This window comes from Leiobunum rupestre, chromosome 1 (assembly GCF_980474605.1).
Source record: "Leiobunum rupestre chromosome 1, qqLeiRupe1.1.hap1, whole genome shotgun sequence".
In the NCBI taxonomy this organism is placed as follows: domain Eukaryota; kingdom Metazoa; phylum Arthropoda; class Arachnida; order Opiliones; family Sclerosomatidae; genus Leiobunum; species Leiobunum rupestre.
Genome location: NC_143384.1, coordinates 98,278,513 through 98,287,751, shown reverse-complemented (window position 1 = coordinate 98,287,751; position 9,239 = coordinate 98,278,513).

The window sequence follows — 9,239 nt, the reverse complement described above, 5'->3', positions numbered from 1 at the left end:
GAATTATTTTATTGAGATATTCATTGAAACGCGTGTGCAAGCGGACGCAAAACCAGTGTTAGAATATGAGGGGTTTATGTGAACAAAGCCCCCGTCCTTAAGCCTAATTTTGACTAAATTAAATAATAATAATAATAATAAAAATAAGCTAGGCCTAAGTCATCTAGCGACATTTAATGCCAATAATTCAGGTGGCCGTGTTACAATGCCTAGCAGGGTAGTGGCAAGGCAACAGCTCCCTACACTCACTATTACCATCACGCCCAAAGTATGGGAAAAACCAGCCCAATTTCCGCCCAAACCAAAATCGGGGATTTTACGAAACCGCACAAGGCAAAATGGCGCTGCAGTCCTTTAAACTCCTGCTAACTAGAGAGTTTTTACACTAATAAAGATAATTTCGGACTATCAAATAAAATCTTTTTAATTTTTATTTAAGATCATTATAGAGTTAAAAGATGATAATAATTCCTTGGGAGGAATATATTTTGACGAATAACTTATAAATTATAAGTTTATATGGAAAGGGGAAACCGAGGAACTCGAGGGAAAACCGACCCCCCTTCTCAGCTTTTACGTAGGCTGACCTATGCCACTGAAGATCCACTCACAAGGAGAGTACCCGAGGTGTTTATTGCCGATTTTGTTCAAAGTCGGCACGTAATGTACACCTATATGAGATATGAAATTTCCCAAATGGAGACGTTGCACTACCCATTCGATTTGCCATGGCAACCGAAAATGTTTTTGACCACTTACAACCAAAATAAGATTTTTTCCTTATTTTACCCAAAATTTGTTACAAATTTACCCTAAAAATGTTTCAATTTACCCAAACTTGATGAAATTTACCTAAATGTGGTCCAAATTACACATTTCGTGATTTTCAAAAATTTTCAAAAGCATGGGATTTTATGGTTTTAAGTGATCTAAAACATTTTCGGTTGCCATAGCAAATCGAATGGGTAGTGCAACGTCTCCTTTTGTGAAATTTCATATCTCATATAGGTCTACATTACGCCCGACTTTGAACAAAATCGGCAATAAACACCTTGGGTACTCTCCTTGTCAGTAAATGTTTTACATGTTATAAATTGGAAGCGTCATACTTATGGACGATTTTATAGACTTATGGAAATATAGCACGTTTTTCAATAACATCAAAAAAAGAGACTTACTCAGAATAACTAGGAAATGTTGACAGTTTTATATAAGTCAGCGGAAAGTATAGTCTACGATCGGATTCAACGCCGCTGTTACTGAGATATTCAAAAAGATTGGCCTAAAAAAATTTAGGGGGCAGATTTGGCGCTTTAGGGTACCGCATGGTCCCATTGTGTGTTTTTTTTGGAGGGGCTTTCGGGGTCACGTAATTTCACCCTTGGGCGGTCTTCGGATCACCCCGCTGTACCCTCTGACCATAGTGCCGATTTTTTCCCTTTCTAAGTTTCTTTTCGGATACAAAATCACAAAAGCCACCTCGAAATCGGTACCCGTAAAAGTGGAATAAAAGTACATCTTGGCGTAGATGAATTGATACGTTTGTGACGAGCGATTTCTTTAGGCAAAGCCAGGCAGCCAGCCAGTGATGGGCATTTTGCGAAACCCGATTCTCAGCCCAAAACCGCTCATTTTCACCTGACTTTGCTTATCTCAAGAGCGGTTCAACTTTCGACTTAACTCAAGCGTGTCTACTGTTAGTAAGAAATAAAGTAATCTACTGGTAGCTCATCTCTTATGCAGTGGCGTCGCCAGAATTTCCGTTTTGGGGGCGCTTAAGCGCCTGCTCAAGGGCTCCCATACAGGTCGACTTAGCAAACCGATGACTGTTTTTGAAATAATTTTTATCAAGAAAACTTCGGTAAAATTCAGATAACGTTCGAAAAGTTAAAGCTTCTGTGTCCTCTCCTCTTTCACTCCTAACCACCTAAATTAAAGGTATATAACGAAACGTTTTAAGAAAATAAACCATTTTATTTCCGAAATTGAAATAGAAACCCTTTTATGAGTTTCATCAAAACAATGAAATAAATTTCGGGAATTTTAGGAGGCGCTTCAGAAAATTTTCAGGTGGGTCATTCCATGTGAAATCGAGAGGTTGGGAGGCACTACCTCACCGATTTTTACATGAATTTTTTGTGTGAATGTAAGCTTGAAATTATGACAATTCCCAAAATTTAAGCCCTCTAGCTGTAAAAATGGGCGTTTTATGATTTATTGAAATTTACACACAGCGAAGGCTTCGCGGCCCCAAAAATTTAAATATTTGACCATAGCTCGCAGTGAAATTACCGAATATTAATAACAATGAGTCAATGTATCACAAATTGGATAATGAATCCGAATCTGGTAATGAAATTTAAAACGGATTGTTATTGTAGAAGATATTAAGGTATTAGGGGGGTTCATTTGACCCCCAAAAATCGGAAATAACGTCACCTTCGATTTTTTTAAATTTTTTATATGTTAGTTCTCCTGACTTAAGTAACTTATATTTAAAATATCAACAATGAGAAACGTTTATTTTAAGTATAACACTTAGTTTATTTTATTTTGAAAAAAAAATATTTTTAATTGGTAATGTTGCATATAGAGGTCGCTTTTTCAATACAGTGCAATTTAAATGTTTTGTATTTATCACGAATGAATATATATGTATTTATTATTTATTTCAATTATAATTGAACATTAAAAACCATTCACTGTATCTTAATTTTGCTCTGAAATTTGTTTTGAATCATTATTGTAGAAGACATGTATTGGGGTCCTCTAGACCCCGCAAAAACGGGAATGACGTCACCTTCGATTATTTCGATTTTTTAATATGTTAGTTAGTTTGGCCAAAGTAGCTTATATTTAAAATATCAACAATGAGAAACGATTTATACTATGAAAAAGTTTAATTATGGTTTTTGGATTTAATTTTTTTATTTAAATTGCAATTTCATCATTAAACTCCATAATTGAGCATAATTTAAGAGTATGATTAGTTCATTTGCTTTCACTAGATGTAGTGAAGATAAATTATGGCTATGCTCAACTTCTCGAAGAACGGTTGAAAGGAGCTAGAACCGTCCAAGGCACAACGAGTCACCAGTCCTTTGTACTAAAGGATTTAAATCATATGTCGATTTCTAGACTTTCCGGAGATAACGATTATCTTACGGTTTCTGTTTGGTAACAGAGAAACTTCATTTTTAAAGTCTCAAACCTGGAAATACGCGGCTGGCGTATATGGGGAAAAATTATATTTTGGCGTTCTTCTTGATCTTAAAGAAGACTAGGACTAACCTCTCATTAATGTTCTGCACCCTCACTGATTTGTGCATTCACACAAATCACCAAGGAATGACGATCTGTGCTGATCCCATTGTTGATATTTTATATATAATCTACTTGGGCCAAGATAACTAACATATTAAAATTTAGGGTTCCATAGAAAAATAAAATTGGGAACCGCTAGTCTAGAGAACCCCCTAATGTCTTCTTCAGTAATGATCTAAAACGAATTTCGGGGTCAAATTAAGATACAGTGAATGGTTTATATGGTACAATTATAATTGAAATAAATAAGAGATTGATATTCAAATTAATTTATGATAAATACAAAGCAATTAAATTGCACTTTAATGAAAAAGCGACCTCTATAATAGATACATATATAAATTCATTCGTGATAAATACAAAACATTTAAATTGCACTGTATTGAAAAAGCGACTTCTATATGCAACATTACAAATTGAAAATATTTTTTTTCAAAATAAAATAAACTAAGTGTTATACTTAAAATAAACGTTTCTCATTGTTGATATTTTCAATATAAGTTACTTAAGTCAGGAGAACTAACATATAAAAAATTAAAAAAATCGAAGGTGACGTCATTTCCGATTTTTGGGGGTCAAATGAACCCCCCTAATACCTTAATATCTTCTACAATAATAATCCGTTTTAAATTTCATTGCCAGATTCGGATTCATTATCCAATTTGTGATAAAGTGACTCATTTTTATTAGTATTGGGTAATTTCACTGCGAGTTATGGTCAAATATTTGAATTTTTGGGTCCGCGAAGCCTTCGTTGTGTGTAAATTTCTATAAATCATAAAACGCCCATTTTTACAGCTAGAGGCCTTAAATTTTGGGAATTGTCATTATTTCAAGCCTACATTCACCCAGAAAATTCATGTAAAAATCGGTGAGGTAGTGCCTCCCAACCTCCCGATTTCACATGGAATGACCCAGGTGGCTCAAGCGCTACCTAAAACAGCCTAGCGACGCCACTGCTCTTTTGAGCTTATCTAGCTCAGTTTTCTATCATTCGCTTAGTGGGCAACAAAGTCTATTTGCTATCGCCAAAAGTGACATAATTACCAAAAGTGTGACAATCCCTGTACTTTCGTATGCTAAAGGTTTAATGAATGCTCGACTCGAGATCGACCACATAAACGACTATTTATTGTCGCCTTTCTGGATCTTTTTTAGTCTATGGTATTATATCGTAGTTAGGTGGCGATAGCATCTCCGCCGAACGACAAAAAACACAAAAAATACACTAACTTTGACCAGTGCTACTTAGTTCCTCCGTTCCTCACTAGGAGGCGTAATTTGTGGGTTTTAACTTCCTTCCCTCCCCAAGGCATACTTTACCTTCTCCCCTCCCAACTTGTATTTTGTTCGTAACATTAATTCAGAAATAGGTCCGATTGACACACTTTTGGTAATTATGTCACTTTTGCTATCGCTACATATTTATATAGTCTTTGGTGAACAATAGGCCTTTCTATAAATAAGCTGGCTAAACTTGCTCATTCGTTAAGAAATACGAAGAAGTTCAGATCTGTTTATGCTTAAAAACAGAGGGCCTCGTCGAATTTACTTTTTTGTCCAGGGCTTTTCGAATTAATACGTCATATATACGTCACCCGTGACGCAGCAGAAACACTAAAACTATAAGTCCAATGTTACTTTATAGAAATGACTATTCTTCCGTATTTGGGTATATATAAAATTGAGTACTACCCAAAAATGTTCAGTCTGGAAGTCATTTTGGGTAGTGTTTACGTAAAATTGGTTTTGATAACTAAATATTTTGCCAAAGTGACATCTTATCCTAATTTTGAGTATTTCTAAAAAAATCCTTAAAATATGCACTGCAATTTTATATTGATTACAGAACTAAACAAAGCTATAATATTTCAAAATCAACGTAAATGCTAAGCAATTATCTCGCTCAATCTAGCTATTATTAAGTTAATAGCTCATCTCATAAGGTCCGCTCACCTCCAAACCGAGAGAGACAGTCCTTTCCTCTGCTCATTTAACCAATATAAAATTTGGATTATCGGTCATCTCGCTCACTAATACATGTAGCTAAATACAGGTAAAGCAGTGCTCATCTACGAAGTATCTCCTCAATTACGACCAGCTCTAAAATGAGCGAAGCGTGCCCATCACTGAGGCCCCCAAATTTTTTACACCCCCCATCTATAGGTCCCTCCTAAATTCATCTTTTGGAAAACGTTTCACTATTTTCAACAATGGTGTTTGCAACATTTTACTTATTTTGTTCGTAAAACGGGACGTATTTCTAGGCCTAGAAATTTGTGACAAATTTTGACACCCGAAAATTGCATTTTAATGTTGTTAATTTTTAAGTTAAAAATAGTTTTCGGAAGATGAATTTGGAGAAAAACTTAATTTTATTAAAAACTAATTAAAACAGAAGTAGATATCGCCCTAAACTATATTGAGATGCAAAGGCATAAAATGTGGACTCCCATAACGGGTCCAAACGGGACCGATAGAGAGACAAACTTTTGGATCCTTGGTATAATCCTACAAAACCCTCTTACGCTCAAGCACTTTTAAAAGAGGCACCAATGGAAATCAGGCGGGAAAAGCCGGTCAACTGGAAACTCTTATTATTATTTCATAAGGGGCCGTTCATAAATTACGTGACGCAGTATTAGTAATAGCATATGTAACATAATTACTCATAAGTATGCCACTGTACCTTTATCCCATTAAAAAATCTTCACTAATGGTTTGTTTGACCACGAACCAGTAAAAAGGTGGACTACGTTAGATTTTAACCTTTTTATTCATTCTAGTAATTTTGGGAGTCGCACTATTGGCTACTAACATATTTATTTAAGCCAATGGAAAACCTCTAAATTGAGAAGGAATTTTTTGCGTCGAAATTTTAGTCAGCCCAATGTAGCTATATTGAAATTCATAAACTCGCTCGGTTTGTGCGGATGAAGTTAAATAATGAGTAGTTGAAAAAAGAAAAGGTTGGGGAAAATGACCCATACGGTTCGGGTCAGAGATCACTTTCCGAAAAGGGAACAAGTCGTCGAAGTGGGATATTCCACCAGCATTTTTAAAATCCATACCAAGCCTAGAAGAGTTAGGCCTAGGCTCAAAAGAATCTGCAAAGACTCTAACCTTGTAGATGACCCAGAAAAGCTCAACCCGAAGTTGTACTATTTTTTCAATAAACCTGCTTCTTTCATTTGACAATGCAATTGTTTTTTAGAACGCGAGTCTCCGAAAACTTCATTAATTGCATTAACAGCACTTGACAGTATATTATAGTTCATTTTTGCTCCTAAGCCTTGGTTTTTCAAACCGGTTTGTTTACTAAAATAATGGCCGTCGGTTTATCAGAAGTAGAGCTAATTGAGCGACGGCATAATCAGCATTTGATATTCGATACGTCAAATGTTAAATCAAATATGACGTCAAATATTACGTAGGGTAAGGATGATGCAATATCTGTGAGTAATTATGTTACATATGGTAATAGAGGAAAGTGTTGTATAAGCGTTACTAAATGTTACGAGTGAATGGTACTTAGAATTTACTAGCTAAATCTATTATTTTATCTTACAGTCGCTATTTAGTATTTGTTTTTCTCATTTATTCGTGACTGAAAGCTATCGCTACGCCCTCTTTTGCTTCTATAGAAAACTAGATAGGTAACCTATTAGCATAAGTCTACAATATTGTTCCATAAGTTTGTAACTTTGGGGAATATTTTACTGAGAGCTAGTAACGAAATGACGTCATCACCAGAAGAAAATATCCCCCTAGCGAGGCGCTGTCAAAGGCTACGTGTGACGCGTTAGCGAGCGGACGCAAAACGGCGACGAAGCCCGTAATGCAGTCTGTCTTGTGAATAGCTCTCGGTAAAACTTTTGCGTGTGAAGAATAGGAAGTGTCACCCTTATGTTACAATATTATACACTTATGGTATTAGCAAACGCAGTGCCGAATTAAGCGATTTTTTGACCGATCTCAAAATAATATGCGCCCCTAAAAAACTAAAGGAGACTTAAAGGGGAACGACCAAGCTTTAACCAGTTAGAAAGCCCTATAGCCTGTTAAAAAATAAAATTATGGCGAAAACTGCATCAAAAGATTTTAAGCGGTTAATTTTTAATAAAATAAAGAAATTTCGGGAAATCGAAAAGCCCGCGTTCACTGCGACACCTGGTGAGAAACCGGGGAGACACTCCCTGCTTGATTAAAATTGAAAAAAAAAAATTTAAAAGCGCGCGCTGTTGGAGACGCATAAGATTTTAGTTTTTTTTTAAATTTTGCACGCGCGGCCTAAATTTAATAAATTGCGCGATTTCAAACGTTAGGCTAGTTCGAAAATCGCTTACTGTTATCGTGCTGGCGTTAGCGATACACCCTAAGATGGCGGTGAAAACTCAAACCCAAATACTTGGCGTTATTTTGCGTTTCAAATTTTGGGACTAAAAACAATTTTTTCAAGACAAAATAAGGTACGTTTAAGTATATTGAACGTCTTGTTGATCTTTTGATATGAAAATAAAGCGATTTTTATAAAGCTTGGCTGTTCCCCTTTAAGTGGCGTAGCTAGCATGGGTGACACCCGGGGCTGATATCATGGTGTGCTACTTACTTGTCTCTAGTTTGTGTAAGTTTTTATTTTTTTCACGGTCAGGTGTCACCCCCATATCACGCCCAAACGGGTGGCACCCGGGTTGGGCCGCCTCCACTAGCTACGCCACTGTGTAACCCTTTAATACTTTGGTTTCGTAGTAAGGTTACTCTTAAAAATTGTTAGAATAATAATCGTAAAGCAAAAATATAGGCCGCGTTCAGTAACCGTAATCGGAGAGTAAACAGTTTATCAACCGTTGAGTTGCGATTGCTAACGTGACGTAATATTCTACTGAACGGCTCCAGGCAAATTGACTGAATTTTACGTTGAGTCATCTGCTATTTTTTTCTGCATCTTAAAAGCTGAAATAAGTTATTTTGACCGAGGCTTATGCTAATTTAAGTATTTTGAATAAATTTGGTAACTTAATATAAATTTGGTAACTTAATAGCTGAAAAATTAATGAAACAACACTTACCAATTCGTATTCTGTCATAATCGTCCGATGGCACTGCTATGCTATAAATATTTCCTCCATTATCGGACAAATCAATTTGTTTAAAACTACTAGGCAGATTAGACGTCGCCATGCTTGCAACGTCACGATTGCGTTTATCAACAAAATAAGCGGCTCTTCCAGCCGCTTATTTCGATTGCTATTCGATTGCAAACGTGACGTCAATCCCGGAAGTGAAAAAAGTTGTACAGTAGCGAATGCGCATTCAACGGTTAAACCGTTTGCTGTTACTGAACGCGGCCATAGTGTTCAAACTTTTACTTTTAATTGAACACGGTATAAAAAAAGTAACATTATCACATAATGATATCGGAAATTATTCCTTCTATACCAACACAAATTAAACCCTAAAATATTAGACTGCTCCATCTAGCAACTTAAAGAGGCACACCGGCGTGGTAGCTGATACGACCAACTATCATATTCCGGAAACAAGCGCGGGAAACTGGTTAAAATCCAACCCCGGTGTGTCCCTTTAATAGATGGCTGCACTTGACTGTAATGGCGAGTTATATAATACTAAATAGTCTCTTGGGCATCCTTGTTCCTAGCTCCGCCGTGAGTACTAGCCTAGTAATTAAAGTCCTTATTTACTTTGTATATTGGCTGTGTTAAATAATATTCCTAATTAATCTCTCTAATATTCCTAGAATAAAGTTTCGTTATTTATGAACACTACAATTCAAAATTAATTTTTCGCACTTTCTTTTCAGCCCAATTAAGCTCTTAAATAAAACATCTTCAAGAAAATCGCCAAGAAGTAATATTTCCGAGAGCCAGGACCCCGAGGGGCTGATCACTCCGCGT